Raw genomic sequence first — 16,447 nt, 5'->3', positions numbered from 1 at the left:
ATGAGAGATCATGTGACCAATATTTCGGCCGCTGGTCACATGATCCTGCATAATACAAATTTAGTCTGATGATATCTGTCATTCTCAAAGAATAAAAAAGTAGCGTTATTATTCTTCTGTAGGACTGTTTGATCAATTGTCGACATTAGTTATATATTTAGATTGTTGATAGTTGTATAGGATGAGGGTGAGAAAATATATCCATCAAATACAATTTTCAGTACAAAATGTCTCTATAAATCTTAGTTTATCTGTAGCCAAAAAAATCTTAACTGGGAAAAAGAAACCTTTCTGACTCCTAGTACTAATTGTTAGATCTAAATTTAACTGTGTAGGTGATCTGGATACTTTAGAATACTGCAAATGTTAGGTTTCATTGGAGATTCCACTTTTTTTGGATAATACATGTTCTAAGACAAGTTTATGTAAAAGGTTATTCTATATTTGTACAGCTCTTACAGTAAATAACATTTTCTGCTGTTGCATCCTCAATGCCTTTTCCGAAATCTTGACAAAGATAAATATTCTAGTCAAATGCGTATATATATTGAAGTGAACTTGTGACCAGACTATGCATGATAAAGTATTTATATATTCTAAACAAACAGTAAAATCACTTCAAGACTGATCATCATTCATCTCTGTATGTGTAAGCACCAGCGAAAAAATAATTTTCAAAGGTTTTTTTTGTATGAAAGTTATTTTTTGTATGAAATCAGATTCCTGGCAGATTTACAGCTCTCTAATATAAACAAGATGTATTTAAGTTCTTAGAAGTCAACTATAAGCTGACACCAGAGCTTTGTATACTTTGAGAAGTCATAGATTTTTTCTGATTTTCATATCTCTATGAAAGAATACATAATTAGATTTCACAGTATATTTATTCCTTTCTTGATTGCTATTGTTCACCCCTGGATAAAATGATGCTGGTTTTGCCTCCCCTCAACAACACTAGATTGTAAGGTCGGTTACTTTACAGACTGGTGTCAGATTTTGGTGCAAATAACTACCTGGTTAGGTCTATGGACAGCTTTGGGGGGCTGACAAGGCCTGTTGACTGCCATAGGAAATCTATTACTCCCATATTTCTTATAAACTGCTGTAGAAACTAGAAAGATCAAGTCATTATTCAAAACTTTCATCCACATACATTAACATTTTCTAGAAAAGAACATTACTTTTTTTAGCGTTAAAGATGGAGAAAAAAAAAATAAAAACAACCTGTCGCCTCTCTTCAACTCTGGCACGAGTTGATCTGGTATTAAAATTACAGCTTTGGCTGCCCTTTTGAAAGCACTTAAAAAACATGACAATTTTCCTTTTTTTATATATGCAAAGTGAAAGTTGTTTTTCTCTCATATAGGTCCTAAATTTCCATAAAGGAGAGAAACAATGATTTTTTAAAAAGTAGGAAAAGTTGCAGATTTTGAGAGAGTTGTGCAGAGAAAGGAGAAGGTGTGGGAAGAAAGACAGATGGTAGAATGGAGGAAAGAAGAGAGTATAAAAACAAAGGATGAAAAGAAATGAAAAGGGGTTGGATGAAGGTACATGAAAGAAATATGGAGAAAGAGAGTGTAAAAGTGGAAACTAGAAGAATGTAATGCAGGAGAGGGAGCAAGGTAGGGTGGAAGGAATAAAGTGAGAGATGAAAATAGATAAATGAAGGTAGATAAAGAAAATAGGGAGGAAAAAGAGAGACAGGTTGATATGGAAAATATAAGGGAAGGGAGTTGATGAGAGTGGGAGAAGAAAGGAGAGGGAGAAAGGAGTGGTTGGAGGTAAACAAAGGAAATATAGAGACAATAGAGAAAAGTGTGAAGGTGTAAAAGGAGAATAGAGAAGAAGAGGTAGAAAGAGGTAGGGCAGAAGAGTGAAAGGAAGACAGGAAAGATAAATGGTTGGCTAGAGGTAGTGCTGATCGAATAGCTCAGCCCGATATTTTTTGGTTGATCGAACGCCAAATTCGAACACCATTAAAGTCTATGGGGGGGAATTCGGTTTATCATTCGGTACTGTGTAGAACTGCAAAAGCAATCAGGGCAGCGGAGCGGATTGCTCTTGCAGCCCTAGCGTAACTGTAGTTTGTGTTCTTGGATAGAGAATCTCTATCCAAAAACACATATGGAACAGCGTAATGTGACCGCAAGTTCCCATGCTCCCCAGGCTGTTCTTATTGGCCCGGTGAGCCTTGGGAACTGAACTCAGTTGAACTCTCAATGAACACACTCCATTGAGAGTTCATCTGCAGTCACAACTGACTGGAAGCACTCGTGTGACCGTGGGAACTGAACTTAGATGAGGAAAGGTAAACCCTGATGACAGCTAAATAACAGAGCACTAGAGGTGAATTAATGGGGAGACTTGTCCTCATTTAACCTCCAGTGCCCGGGGATCCCACACTGATAGTAGGAATCATCCTAACATTGTGGGATAAAATTTGATAAAAGTTAGTTTCACAAATCACACACATTCAATAAATTACTTTAACATTAAAGCCTCTTTTTTTTTTACACATTTTTTACACACGAATTTGCAAAGTCGTATCCCGTGTTTTTTGGGTCGGGTCTACCCGAATTCGAACAGCCATATTCGGGTCCAATATAAGGACAACCCGAATTTAAACACCAACATTAGATGGAGGTAGACAAAAAAGGGGGAGAAAGAATGAAGGTGAGAATGAAAATTGAGAAAGAATCCAAAGGAAGAGAGGGAAGATAAAGAGAGACAAGGAGATAGAATATGAGTAAAATGAAGAAATGTGAAGAATGAGAATGAAAGAGGGTGATAGAAAAATAAAGGCTTGCTGCAAAGAACACTGTTATAAAGTTGAGGACAATATGGTGCCATTGGAAGGGTCAATGATATTCTAGGATCACAGAAAGTAGGATGAATAATGCTGGGTGCAATGCAACCTGAAGCAGAACCAGCAGCACAAGATGGAGGAGGACATACAAGTCAGCACTGAACTGAAAAGAAAATAGGGCTTTAAAACCAGAATGATTGTGTCAAGTCAGTGTAAGTTGTCAGTAAGATAGATATGGGTGAAAGCTTCATAGCCCACACCTCTTACACAGGTTGACAATGCCAATTCCATATTTCTACCCTTTCAGGATCCCTGTAAAAGGCTAAAGAGACATCAAAAGAAACAAACAATTGGAATCCTGCAGTTAAATAGGTAAAAGATAAGTTAATGCCTGAGGCAACAGCAGTAGCAGCTGAGATCACAGCACAGCTTAACATGAAATACTCTTTGTAAGTGGCTTCAATGAAAATTTTGTCATTGAATCCAGTGGTGGAACTCGGCACTTCAATCCTAGAATGGAGGGGGTGAGACGTCAGTGAGAATGAAGGTTTGGAGCTCAGAGGATTGACTTTCAATACAATACAGGGAAGGATGTAGGAGAACTTCAGTCTTTACTGTCAGTTTCGGCAAACGGGATGTAACATCTACCCACTGGGGAATTGAACTAGAGTAAGTTAAGTCCGTTACACATAAGATAGATGACTGTTACACTTTTATTGAAAGATAGAAAAAAATTTGATGATGAGGAAAGATTATATTTCTACTGGGAATGAATAATGGTTTTGCATAACCTTTATTCATTTGTTAATTGTGATCTGGACTTGAAAATAAATGCTTACATTTTTGTTTTCTTTAGCTAGGTAAAGTAAAAATATTGCACAAGAATATTAAAAATGTTCAATTATTACATAAATAACTAGGAGAGGAATAATTTTACTATCTTATTTGAACATTAATAGCTGTTCTGTTGAAAAAAGCCAGTTTATTTACAAAGTTTTAACTAAAAATTACATGAAAATATCACTTTTTTAAAAAAACTTTTTACAAACTATTGTCAGTCTCCTTAAAAATAGTCAGCTGCATATATAGTTCACCCTGTTCATATTCTTTACTTCTGTAAAGGCTTTCCATCAGATGTTTAATTGTGTCTGTAAAAATTGAGGCCATTTTAGCCAAAAGATAATTTGTAAAGTCAGGTATATTGTATATACTTGAATATAAACCAGGATTTTCTCCCTTAAAATGCCATTAAAAAAGAATCTTGGTTTATACTGGGTCCCAGCAGTGGATGGTGTCATGTTTTTTTTTTTGTAAAGTGTATAAAAATCTGTTGCCGTCAGAGACAAGTGGCGCGAGTTTGTTACACACTTTACACGAGGACACAGTGCCATTTACCAGAGGCCAACACTAATGCACAAAACAAAAACACAAGTGATCGATCCTAACCAACTCAAAAGCACGCAATACTACAACTTGTACAAAGAGGGGAAAAGGATATACTGAACCCACGTGGTTTTAATTATTTTCTCTTTATAAATAAATGTTTTAAAAATAACACATCATAATTTTATTGTCATTTCTATTAAATAATGTTTTGCCATTTTGTGCCCTAGGTTTATACTTCAACCAAAGCATTTTTTCTGTGTTCTCAGATAAAAACAAGTACCTCTGTTTATATTAATTTGGGTTTATATTTAAGTATATACAGTATATGATGGAACAGTCTTACTCATATAGTTAGATGGACCAATTCTATGTTTAGAGGGGTGACTTGGCTTGCTTAGCTTATATATACATTTATTAAATTTAATAACAACTGCAATATATATATATATATATATATATATATATAGGCAATCTTCTGTGTAACTGATAAGTTGATAACAGATTGGCTTTACACATTTTTTTTTATATTGGCATTGAATCATGGTTTCTGAATGCTCCAGAATCTTACTGCATAACGATTGCCTTTTTAACTGGGGAAATATGCTGGAGATTCATAATGAACTTTACAAGACCCAGCTGCATTTCATTATTTTTCTGATTTTTTTTTTTATTTTTCACACCTCATTCTCGCCATCTGCACGTACGACAGTAAATTGGCTCCCTTGTGAACCTCCCGACAGAGGAAGGGAAAAAGCCTCCGGCCTTACATTGCTCATAGTTACTGCTTCTCATAAGAACCAAACCATGTCACGCTTGCCCACAAGAACTGTGAAACTACACCAGCTAAATGACATTAGAGAGGCGGGGAAAACTTGTGCCCAGGGCGTAATATTATCACTTCTTTACAAATCCTACAGTTAATTGTATCACATGAATTTTGTGTGATGGCTGAGACATAACTGGTTCCTTTCTTTATTGAGAGTCAAAGCTTTAGGCAGACACTTCTCCAACCTTTACGCTGCAATGATAATGTAAACTTTCATGTAGTCATTTGACCTGAAGCAGTTGAAAGGTTACATTGGGGCATCAAAATGTCAGGAAATGACATTATCTTATTTCATCTATTCTTACATCAAGTGTAAGGTCACCTCAGGTACCAGACTTTCTCAAACTTTTTAGCTCAGGGAAACTCTGGAAGTATTTTTTAGGTCTCTAGCTTATGTTACATTGGTGTAATCAATAAGTTGTAGAAAGTTTTATAGTAAAGTCCAAATAACATAGCTTACATATAAAAATTGTGCTGTTTGTGATTCTCATTGAGAGATGGATCCTCTTCCCTACATCCAGTTGCCTGATGCTTTTTCATGTTGCTTTAATCAAAAAATAACTATGGTCCTGAATTATTTAGGCTCTCCAGGAATGGATATGATGGACAATCATGGGAGAATATGTCTGATTTAGCAAACCTGGAATGGATTTATTAATCATTTGCTAATTTTTGGCCAATGTTTTCAATCCTGGACCTGATTGATTCCAGGTTTGGTGGTTCAACTATATTCACCCATTATAGTCTATCTTTGCCAGTCTTTGAGATAAATCATATCTTATTTGTAATAATCTCTTACCTGCCCATTCTCAATCTTAAAAATGTACAATGAGCTGACATTTTGGCATCTGCCAGTGAACCCCTACATTATGTTTATAGGATCCTGATGCTGTCATTCTAGGTGGCCAGATATTCCAACCCCAAGAAAGACCAGGCAAAGATGTTAGCCTAATAACCTTGATGCTGCTCCAGCTGACCTAAGGTGGTCATTAAGGACCACTGTAAAAATTATTATTTTTTAAAAGAGTTCTAATATATAGCACTATAAATAGTCAATCCCAAAGCTTAGGTGTAAGAAGTAAGGTACTAGAGTCCATATTACCTGCTCTACTTTTTTTCGATATAATCCATAATAGCTCATCCTAGAGTCAGTGTTCAAACAATATAACAGTATACCAATTCTTTGTATATAAGAGTTACACAAGAGTGACTTCATTATGCATTCATCACATCACCATATGTAACAGATCCTATTAAATGAGCAATGGCATATCTTTCTATATATTAGGTAATAAATAATCTCTCTTGAACCGTTATGATGATAATATCACTCAGCCATTTGCTCCCTGCTGTTACAACAACATATTGCTATAGGCTTTCACAGTATATGAGGATTAGCTAATTGCTGTCATTAACTCTTGTGCTGCTTTATGATAGATTAACAGCATAGAAGGCTCTTGATAAAGTGTGCAACTGCATTTTCTGGTTGGAGACCTGTAACCCTACTGCACATGAATCAGCAGGAGTTTCTCATTTCTGTGTGACAAACCCATGACCCGTTCTATTACAGTAGCCCTTTCATTGTGCTGGGAGGTATTCTAAAAGCCCAAGCACCTTATCCTCACATACAAAAACTGTTAAATGAAAAAAAAAAGCACCATGCACTAAGTACATTGGCTTTGGGTGAGCTTCCAAGGTAAGGGACCATCTCTGAGCCTTCTCCCAGGTTCCTTCCTGTCCGGTGAACCTTGTCACCAGGAAGGGAAGTTTAAATCTCCACAATTAATTACTTTTTTACTATCAGTATTTGAATATTTTTTTTTTTTTGTTTTTAGGTCTATTTACACTGACTGGCCAAAAAAGTCACAGAATCTAATATTTTGTTGGACTGCCTTTAGCTTAGATTACGGTACACATTTACTATGGTATCATTTTGATGTACTTATACAAATGTCACAATATTTATTTATGTCCAGAGTTACATTATTTTTACCAAGTTCTTGTATTGATGATGGAAGAGTTGGACTTCTGTGTAAAGTTCTCCAGCACATCCCAAAGGGCTTAAGGGATGGACTCCGTGGTGGCCAATACATGTGTGAAAATGTCCATGCTCCGTGAATCATTTTTTCACATTTTGAGCCCAGTAAATCCCAAGATTGTCATCATGGAGCAAGCCCCTGCCATCAGGAAGAAAACATTGCTGGAAAAACCTGGTCATTCTGTATATTCCGCTACTCAGCTGATTTTTTTGGACATACCATTGTTGAATCCACACCTGACCAACTGAAGCAACCCCAGATCATAACACTGCCCCAATAGGTACAGAGATCCAACACTGCCCCAATAGGCACCCAAATCCTAACACTGTTTCCATAAGTACCCCAGATCATAACACTGCCCCAATAGGCACCCAAATCCTAACACTGCTTCTATAAGTATCATAATAATACCCAGACAGGTTTGTTTTTTTTTGGGGTTTTTTGACCAGGTTGTGTATTTAAACCTGACCATCTAGTTTGAGTAGAGTAGAATTCATGTATATAATTATATATTCCAATCCAGCACCTCAATAATATAGTATAATTCATGCATCGTGATATATTTTCTGGAGAAGCTCTCCAAGTATGTAGACCACTCATCAGCTCTCGATTAATATTCTTTTACTTTCTTTCCTTTTTTTCTTTTTTTTTTCTTGTCTAAGAAAAATGTCCTAAACAGTTGGAGTTCAGGTTGTGAATATATTAAAGATTTGTATGAGAACAGCCTAGTCCTGGCTCTCGTCTGCTGGAGAAAAAAAAACACAATCTACCATCTCAAAGATTCCAGTCCCTGTGATAGTGAGACATGATAGCACAGGGTTATAAATGGGTTTCGCTGTCTACAGATTCCAGTCAGAATGCAGTTTTCTAAAACTGAAATAAACTCATAAATTACAACAGAGTTTTTCATGACCTCCATTAACACACTGATGCTTTACAAGAATTTTTGAAAATGGTTACAGATATTTTTCTTTCCTTTATACCATTGATATGTTAAGAAGGGTTGTGCCACCTAAAAGAAATACTTCAAGCTTTGTAAAGATTTGTTTTGAATAACCGATAACAGATTATTTTATATTTCTATAAAACTTTTCAAGCTTTACTTTTCCAAGAGCTCTCAAGATTTAGGTACCTAATACTGATTGAAGAAGGTTGGAGTTACTACTGGAGTCAAGAGTGCAGAAGAATGAATTGTGTATAATCTGGCCCCTAATTTCCTGCAGCCTCTGGGGGTTAACACACTTTTACCAAATCAGCAGCGGTGGTTCCTAAGTTCTAGGTTCACATTAAGTGACTTACTCACAAGCAACAGGTTCCTTTTATTCTACCCAGAGGTACATATTTACATTCTTTTTGCTCAATTGTTCAGATGTCAAGAGAAGATGGAAATCTCTAAGTGACAAGTGTTTCTCCATGACAAGAAGTAATAAATGTATTCCTTGGCTCCCAGTACAGACAAAAGGAGAGGTGATTATGGGGAAAGGTGAGTATACTGCTGGAAAGGGGGCATAGGATCAAACTAAACTTGTTGCTCATCCTGAATAGTAAAACCACTGGTTTGCTTTTAATAGACCAATTTATTAATGCAATTCACTTGTCCAGTTCATGGTTGAAAAAAATAAATTAATTCACTGGTCTCTAAAGAAGTTAATGGGAACTACAAAGAGGCTGACCATTTTGCAGTTTCATATAGGGAATTACTTGCACTTTCATATCAGTCAGTTATACATGTTTGAGCTTATTGGGTAGGTAGGGGTATCATCAGCCCACCACCTAATGTAAACTAGACAATAATCATCAATTCTGGATACATTCTGGAAGTGTTTCCCCTATCAGGCCTGACCAGGGACATTCCATAGGGCTAACAAATATTTAATCATATGGCACTATAATTGAGTATCTTGGGTATCCTGCCAAAATAAAAACATCTGTAAGTTAAGGCTTACGAGTTCAAACAATAAAAGCCAATGCCTGATGGGTTGCCTTGGGATACACCATTTTTGCTTAGATTCCAAACTTGAAAAGCATTTCATCACACACATCTCAGCAGCACAATAACCTCGACAAAGCATAGATCACATAAACAGCCTATTACAAAGCCGGTACACAGCTCACAAATGCTCACTGTCTCTGCTCAGTCCCCTTTGACTTAAATAGATGCGTATTATTCCAGACATGCAGCAACATATTGCAAAAAAATAATTATATAGAAAAAAAGAGAGCAATACTGTCACTATCTGTATAGAAATCACTAAGTCTCAGACAGCTGCTTCTTTCAGAAATATTACCGTGCCAAAGAAATGCTTAATTGGCTTGTATTAAGCCATATTAAAGGCTGTGTGTTAGTCAGCAGCATCTGGCTTTCATCTGGAGATAGAATGAAGCGTGCTGTCTTCCATGTGTGTATGAGAATGTACGTGCCACACACTGCCATATTGGCTCATGGACTGTATGTGTGATGAATATGTCCATTTCCCAGCCCGTAGGTTGCTTTGACTGAGGGTTACAATGAATTTAAAAAAAAAAAGGTTAAGGTTCATGCAAAGTCATTTCAAAAGTACCGGTAATTTTTTTATACTTTAAAGTTTGCCAGATTATTTAAAATATTACCAGGTGATCCTGCAACAAATGGCCTTGTTTGAGCATTTCCTGTTATAGAGCAGCTACACCCCGTCTTTCAGTTGTCCCCCGTTAACAAATTCTGGATCCTTATCTGTGACAATATCCTGCACCAGGACCGGATCTTCCAACAAAGGGGAAGTATTTTAGGTGATCACATCACTGCCTGGGTATCTTGTTGGTTTCCAGCAGTTGAGCCCTTTGAAGAGGTCTAATACATGGGAGAGGTGCCACCAGTCTACTGTGGTGCTCAGTCTAATATTTAGTACTCCAAGAACCAACAGGTCCAAAGAACTCAGATAGAGCAGAATGGTATTAATAAAATAGCCAATTATAGTACACCTATGTCAAGACTATGAACATTCAAAATGTAAAGATCCCTAATATTCAGTAAAGGAGCTTTATTATAAGCCTATAGAGAAACACTTTTTAGCTGCGTTTATTGTAAAATAATTAGCCCTAATAATTAGGATTACAAAAAAGCCTCAAAAGTCTAATTTCAGTCAGTTTCTAATAGTTTGGAAGCATCTGGTATGCATCAAGGTCTGCTCCCTTAGGAAAAAAGTGATATCTGCGCCTCTGGTATGAACTTTGAAAATAATATCATCACAATGGCTATAGCTACAGAGGTGAGTGGGTGCTTTTTTGGGTGTTAGGTCTCTACAGGTGTTGGTGCACAGCATTGGCATTCGTTCTAAATGGCACACTAATGTACCTAGCCAGCCAACATAAGGTGTAGGCACTTCGTTTTTATGCACTACAGTGTAGTAGGCAGCACATTGAAATGAGTGGAATGCCTTACCCCATGCCAGCGCACAGGACAGCACACCTTTAAGTATTTTCATATTCTAGAAAAGCAGAAAAGTAACTTAAGGTAGCGTTATGATAATGCAGCCACATAGATATGAACCGGACCTTAAAGTGCTTTTACTGCTTGTTCAGAATATGCAAATACTTAAGTGTGCATAAAGGGGTACATAAAGTGATGGAGTTGAAAAACACTCATATAAAGAACTGGTATGTATTTAGATAGTAAAATATGCAAATGTTTGTGCTTTTTCTCCAACTCTCAGAGAAAACGGTTTGCTCCATTCTCCAGAGAAAGCTTTCTGCATTAAACTGAAATAAACACACTTTAACTGGGTACATATTTAAACAGAATAGGAGTTTCAGGACTGTTGCCCTTTGGAAAAAAAAAACACCCTTTAATCAAATTACACCATTTTATAATCCTATTATGAGTTTTATGTGCAATTATAATGAAAATATTCAAATATGGAAGAGGACGTGTGGCAAAGCAGAATGTTAATTTGTTTAATAATGTTAGGCTTGATTCTAAAGCAGCATAACCTTTCCATTCAGAGGAGACTGTGGGCCGTAAGGATTCTCGGCTCCTATTCCACACATCTGACAGTGATGGACTTCTGTGGTCTGAAAATCAATTTGGGGGAACCGATATATCTCTTGAAGAAAAACAATCTCAATAGAAAACCCTTAAAGATATGCTGTCATTACTTAAAAAAAAAAGAATGTTGGAACAAATACCAAATATGGCTTTGTAAAGTTGTTATAACACTATTGATGCCTATTAAATATAGTCTTTGAGTTCTTTTGCAGAGTTGGCACCTTATTCTTACATATCCAACACTTCCCGAAGTATCTGTTTTCTTTGTAAACTTTGTAGATGTATTTATGAGCCTTTGTCCCATAAGAGTGGTTTCCTCTCTTCTTCCTCTCCTATTTTTTAAGGCTTGGTTTAAGAAAGCTCAAAGTTGGCCTAAAGTTTAGGAATGCATCCATACGCTGTATGAGCATTCATGAATATCATGAATATAAATATATTCTACGTTTTCTGGATCACCCAGGTTACCACGATAATTTATTTTCTCCAGTCTTAGGGAACTTTAATAAAGCGGGACTGTATATGAAAGAAAAGGAGATATTACCTAAACATAAGAAGGAGTTCTTGATGCTAACATTGGTTTGGTGAAATTCTCCAGCTATAGAACATAGTAATACAAAAAAAAAAAAAAAATAGGAGAAATGGTAAAATAAGATTTGGATAAGCAGTATTAAAATATATATTACAGATATGAAGTGATTGTAACCCCTCTGAACCATCTGTATTCCACCTCTGTGCTTGGCATGTGAATACTGCTTGTCTCCATGGCATGATTGTCATACGTATTGCTTTAAATTTGCCTTTACTTTAAGATGACGGGTACACTTGAAGGGTTTTATATTGTATTCACATTGATAATAACAGTGACGATTAAAAAAAAGGTTTGTTCACTGGAATGTAGCCTAAATCCGCAACAGCTTCCCGTAATTCAGTCCGCTGTCCCAGCATATGGGCAGCCTGTCACAGGAGGCGCAATAGTTGTGGAATCGTTACCCGTTTAAGTGAAAGAAAATTGTTCCTAATAATGGAGGCATTGCCTTTTTCTCAACCCACTGACTACAGCTTTTGGCATCAAAGTCCACCATGACTGCCAAGCAGTGAAAAGTGTGGATCTGCTACTGGCCTGGATTTCTATCAGCCGCTCGGTATGTAAACTGAGTTGAAATGTGTGCAAGGCCACAAGCCACATTACCCAAACTGACTTCTGAGCAGGATTAGACTGACACATTTATTAAACGTTCAAAGTGCAGTGACCAATGGCAATCAGAGATAATATTTAAAGTAGAGCTAGCATCAAATACAGTCTATGGGTTCAGTGTAACACTTCCAGGTTTTGGATTCTGCTCATAGAGATCACAGTAGTGTCCCTGACTATACATTTTTGCTCCAGCAGAATGATACCAGGTGTGTTCAGGCACTGTCCAAGCTTGGCATCTACTTCCCGACTCAAACCCCAATTTAAGAGATACATAGATATGTAAATCCTGGTGTCTGTGCAAATCTCGGTTGCAATGTTGCAGTGAGTACTGCAGAAGAAGAGACCAAGGAAATGTCTTCTACCAGCACTACTTCATTTTTAATGAAAGCAGGGTAAGAAATTAAATGTTGCCAGGTTGATAGTCTGTTGGGATCTTTTGTGCAGTCTGTACAGCAGCGTTCAGAAAGTGAATTGGAGAGTGCAAAAAGTATGCTGATAGGTGGTACTTTTTTTGCTGTCCAAGATCCGAAAGGTCATTGTTGTTGGTTGCAAGGTCTTTGGTTGTCGGTGCTGTTGGTTGCCTACTAGAAAAGGCAGTACTGTTGGATGCCAGTGAAACCTGTCACTGTGTGTGCCAGGAATAATTGAACCCCCCGGCACCTGCACAGGAGTTGGGTTATCCCGGCATGGCCTGTGATAGAACGTGGATTGGGGAGTGGCCAGGGTTTAAGTTCCTCTTTAAATTCTTTGATAGTAAAACAATTTCCATGTATGTATTTCAACTGTGTATGGTATAGGGTAGAATATGCACGGAATGAGGGGTTAGTGACCCTTTGCTGCAAAAAAAGCATACCACAACTGCAGAAAGTCTTGTCATATCATTTAGATATGCCACAGACTCAAAATGACTGCCTTTACCATATGTTATAGCTCAGAAATGTTATCATAAGTTTCTGCAATCCTGCTTATGCAATAACAAACAATACAACATGCCCTACAATCAGCACATACACATATAATGTTTCTAAATTATATTACTTTCAATTTTTATTCAGCATTTTACATTGTTTGATCCTATTAACTTTAAAGTTATTTTCACTGCAAATGCTAGAAGGTCCTATTATATGAGAATGAAAACCAAAAAACAAAAAAGAATAATAATGATTCTATTAGAGTACATGTATACATTACTGATGTATATAAATGTTCCCACACCTTCTACGGTAGAGATTTTAAACATATCCCTGAAAAAAAAACTGTTCTGAACTGAAAGTTCTCCTGCCGCGAGGCACATTTGCTACTTATTACAAAATGTCTCCCTCGCTACTTCTATATTCCTCATAGACAGGTTAATTGTGTGAATTGCTGCATACCCACAAGCGCTATAAAATAAACATATATAAATTATTGTATACTGGAGCTCTGAAGAATGGAAATCCCAAAAGGTGTAATAGTTAGTAAAAAAGAAATAGCAGGTGGTGCTTTATAAAGACGATCTGCTGTTTAATGTGAAAAATATAAGTGTGTTTTTGTACGGTAAAGCTGGGGAGCATGCAAAGTATACAGAATTAATCATATTGCGTGACACACAATGCTAACCTGAATGCAAAAAGTCATGTTCCTTATTGCTACAAAGGTACATACTGTGATAAAAAATATAAGAATTTCTGGTGGAACTTTTACTACTGAAACTCCAAATGAGGGGAAATCTTTAGAAAAGACCTGGACCACACCATAGCAGTTCTAACTTGTCTTTCAATTAAACATCATTGACACATGAGTCAGCCCTTCATAAAGAAATCTTTCTAGACAAGGTGGTGGAGAATGAGCACACGATGGAAAAAATTCAGGGTTCAGAGTGGGAGAGGATGTCAGAGGGGGTCTGGAGGAAGATGCGGGGGAACATTAGGTATTCTTTCATTATACTACCTTTCTCAGGGTGAGTGGATTTTTCAGTCTGTCCGTTATACACACCCTAGATTCTGATATATAGGCTGATGTTTTAAAGTGGGCTACATACAAGGTGAGGGTGTGTGCTATTTAACCTCACTTGTTAACCATAAATTCCAATACACACATATATATATATTGGAATTGTTGCAAATATTGTGTATATTATGATTTTAATATGTAGTGCTTTGTGATTGCATAATCTTTAATAAAACAAATCTAGATGTTTGGTGTTACCATGTTTGTAGCAACAAAATATTACTGTTACCCATTTAACCCCCTACTTCAATAAAAACTTTGGCCACTTGCACAAAAATTTTTAAGTGGCCACAATTCTCTCCTAAATTCTTGATCATGTAAAGTGCCAAGGCCAAAATCTTTATAACTGTTGATGTTATAAACATGCCATTGGCTTTCCATTGTCCAGTGATGAAGTTATATTGAGCAGAAACAACAGTACAGTTGGGAAGGGAGCTTAAATGCGATAAAGGATCTGCTTATGAGCCTAACTACTGGAAGAGGTGATATAGTGGGTCTTGATATGATGATTTATTCTGGTAATAAAGAAGCAGAGGTTGGACTAAGTTGTCACCCTTCAAGTCCAGGTCTAGTCCCAAGTCATTGACACTAAGTCCCAAGTCAAGTCTCAAGTCACCAAGAATTCTTCAAGATCAAGTCCCAAGTCAAGTTACTTTATTTTTCAAGTTGTTTGCAAGGAAGGCAGGGAGGAAGGCAGTGTTACAGAAGACTCAGTGCCTTCCTCCCCATCCCCTTCAGCTTCTGTAACACTGCCTTCCTCCCTACCTTGCTTGCATTCTAGGTCCACCCCTTTCTCCTCTGACAGCTGAAGGGGACTGGACAGCAGTGTTACAGAAGCCTCACTGACTTCCTACCGCCCCCCCTCGGCTGTCAGCGGAGAAAGCTGGATATCAAGTCGTAAGTCAGGTTGCAAGTCGCTGGACAAAACACCCAAGTCGATTCCCAAGTAATTTATTGGGCGACTTAAGTCTGACTCGAGTCACAAGTCATGGGACTTGAGTTCTAACCTCTGCAAAGCAGAAATTTGGAGGGGTCCAAATAGGGGAGGAAGATATGGAGATGATATCTATTTTGCCCAAGATGGCCTTTAAAGGAAACAATTCTTTAATTAAAAAAAAAAAAAATATATATATATATATATATATCAATCACAGTAACTGCATATCTGCAGCTTTAACCCCGAGACACAAATGTATTTACCATGTTCTGTAATGCCTGGAAAGGCTAAATCTATTGGCATATCAATGTAAATAAATCTACAAGAGATCACAGTAGGGAGAAAAGTTAATTCACCCACGTTTTGGAATAATAGAAACTAACAATGTTTCTGCGCCGAGCTAACATCTCCAGTGAACCGTGATAAATATTTCAAACGGAAAGATTGGTTAAGAACCGCCTGGGGGAAATAGAATATTTTTTTAAGGACACGCATCATACTCAATGCTGCTTTTTCATACCTCCTTACTAGCCGCATGGAAATTGTACAACTCTATAAAATAGTACAAAAGTCTCAAAAAGTACAACTCTATAAAATAAGGAAAAGAAACAGAAGCATTCATTTAGTGTGGTTAACTAAACCTTGACAGAGTGTTCCAGGGACTGGCCCTAAAATCAAAAAATGACAACTATATTACATGGCTGCTATAGGTCTGCTGTCAGAGGGACAGATTTATAGAGTAGGGAAATACGTAGGTAACTTAGGACTGTTGCTTACATCAGCCAACCATTTTTTCTTTGGTTAGATTAATCAAAACATTTTGTTGACTTCTCTTATACCTTATTGACATAGTATGGCCCAATGGTACTGTGTCTATGTGTTTATTAGTCTCAGTACTACTTTACAAGAATTTGGTAATATTGCTCTGCCACATAAACATGCAATGAATGGGGTATGCAACTTATATTCGTATGCAAACTTAAACAAGTCAGAGCCCTAAACTCCATCTGTCATCCATATATAAAGCCTTTTTAAGATTTCTACATAGTAAAATTGCTCTGGCACACATAAATCCAATGAATGGGGTATGTGTAGTCCAAAAATGAGGGTCTTCAATACCATTTGTCCCCCACATATAAAGCCTTTTTTTTAAATCTCTACTTCAATAGTGGAGAACAATTTAACAACAATGCACACCTCCAGCCATGTAAATGGAAAGATTAACACATTTTGCAGACTTCCTAG

At 36.9% G+C, this 16,447-nt stretch overlaps 1 protein-coding gene and 1 long non-coding RNA gene across 5 annotated transcripts in view; one reads left to right on the top strand and one right to left on the bottom strand.

Moving 5' to 3' along the window:
- The window catches only part of CTNNA2 (catenin alpha 2), a 1,156,022-nt gene that overhangs the window by 674,544 nt on the left and 465,031 nt on the right, over positions 1–16,447 (bottom strand). The gene's annotated exons all lie outside the window — the stretch shown is intronic.
- LOC140327293 (uncharacterized) overlaps positions 1–16,447 on the top strand; it is a 54,147-nt gene that overhangs the window by 30,589 nt on the left and 7,111 nt on the right. The window contains exon 5 of one of the 4 annotated variants that reach the window (XR_011920019.1): positions 8,427–8,540. The exons of the other annotated variants lie outside the window; for them this stretch is intronic. This is a non-coding gene — a long non-coding RNA (uncharacterized lncRNA). The remainder of the gene's footprint in view (positions 1–8,426; positions 8,541–16,447) is intronic. 4 annotated transcript variants of the gene reach the window in all.

Source organism: Pyxicephalus adspersus, chromosome 3 (assembly GCF_032062135.1).
Source record: "Pyxicephalus adspersus chromosome 3, UCB_Pads_2.0, whole genome shotgun sequence".
NCBI classification, from domain to species: Eukaryota; Metazoa; Chordata; class Amphibia; order Anura; family Pyxicephalidae; genus Pyxicephalus; species Pyxicephalus adspersus.
This window is presented reverse-complemented; position numbering and strand designations above follow the sequence as displayed.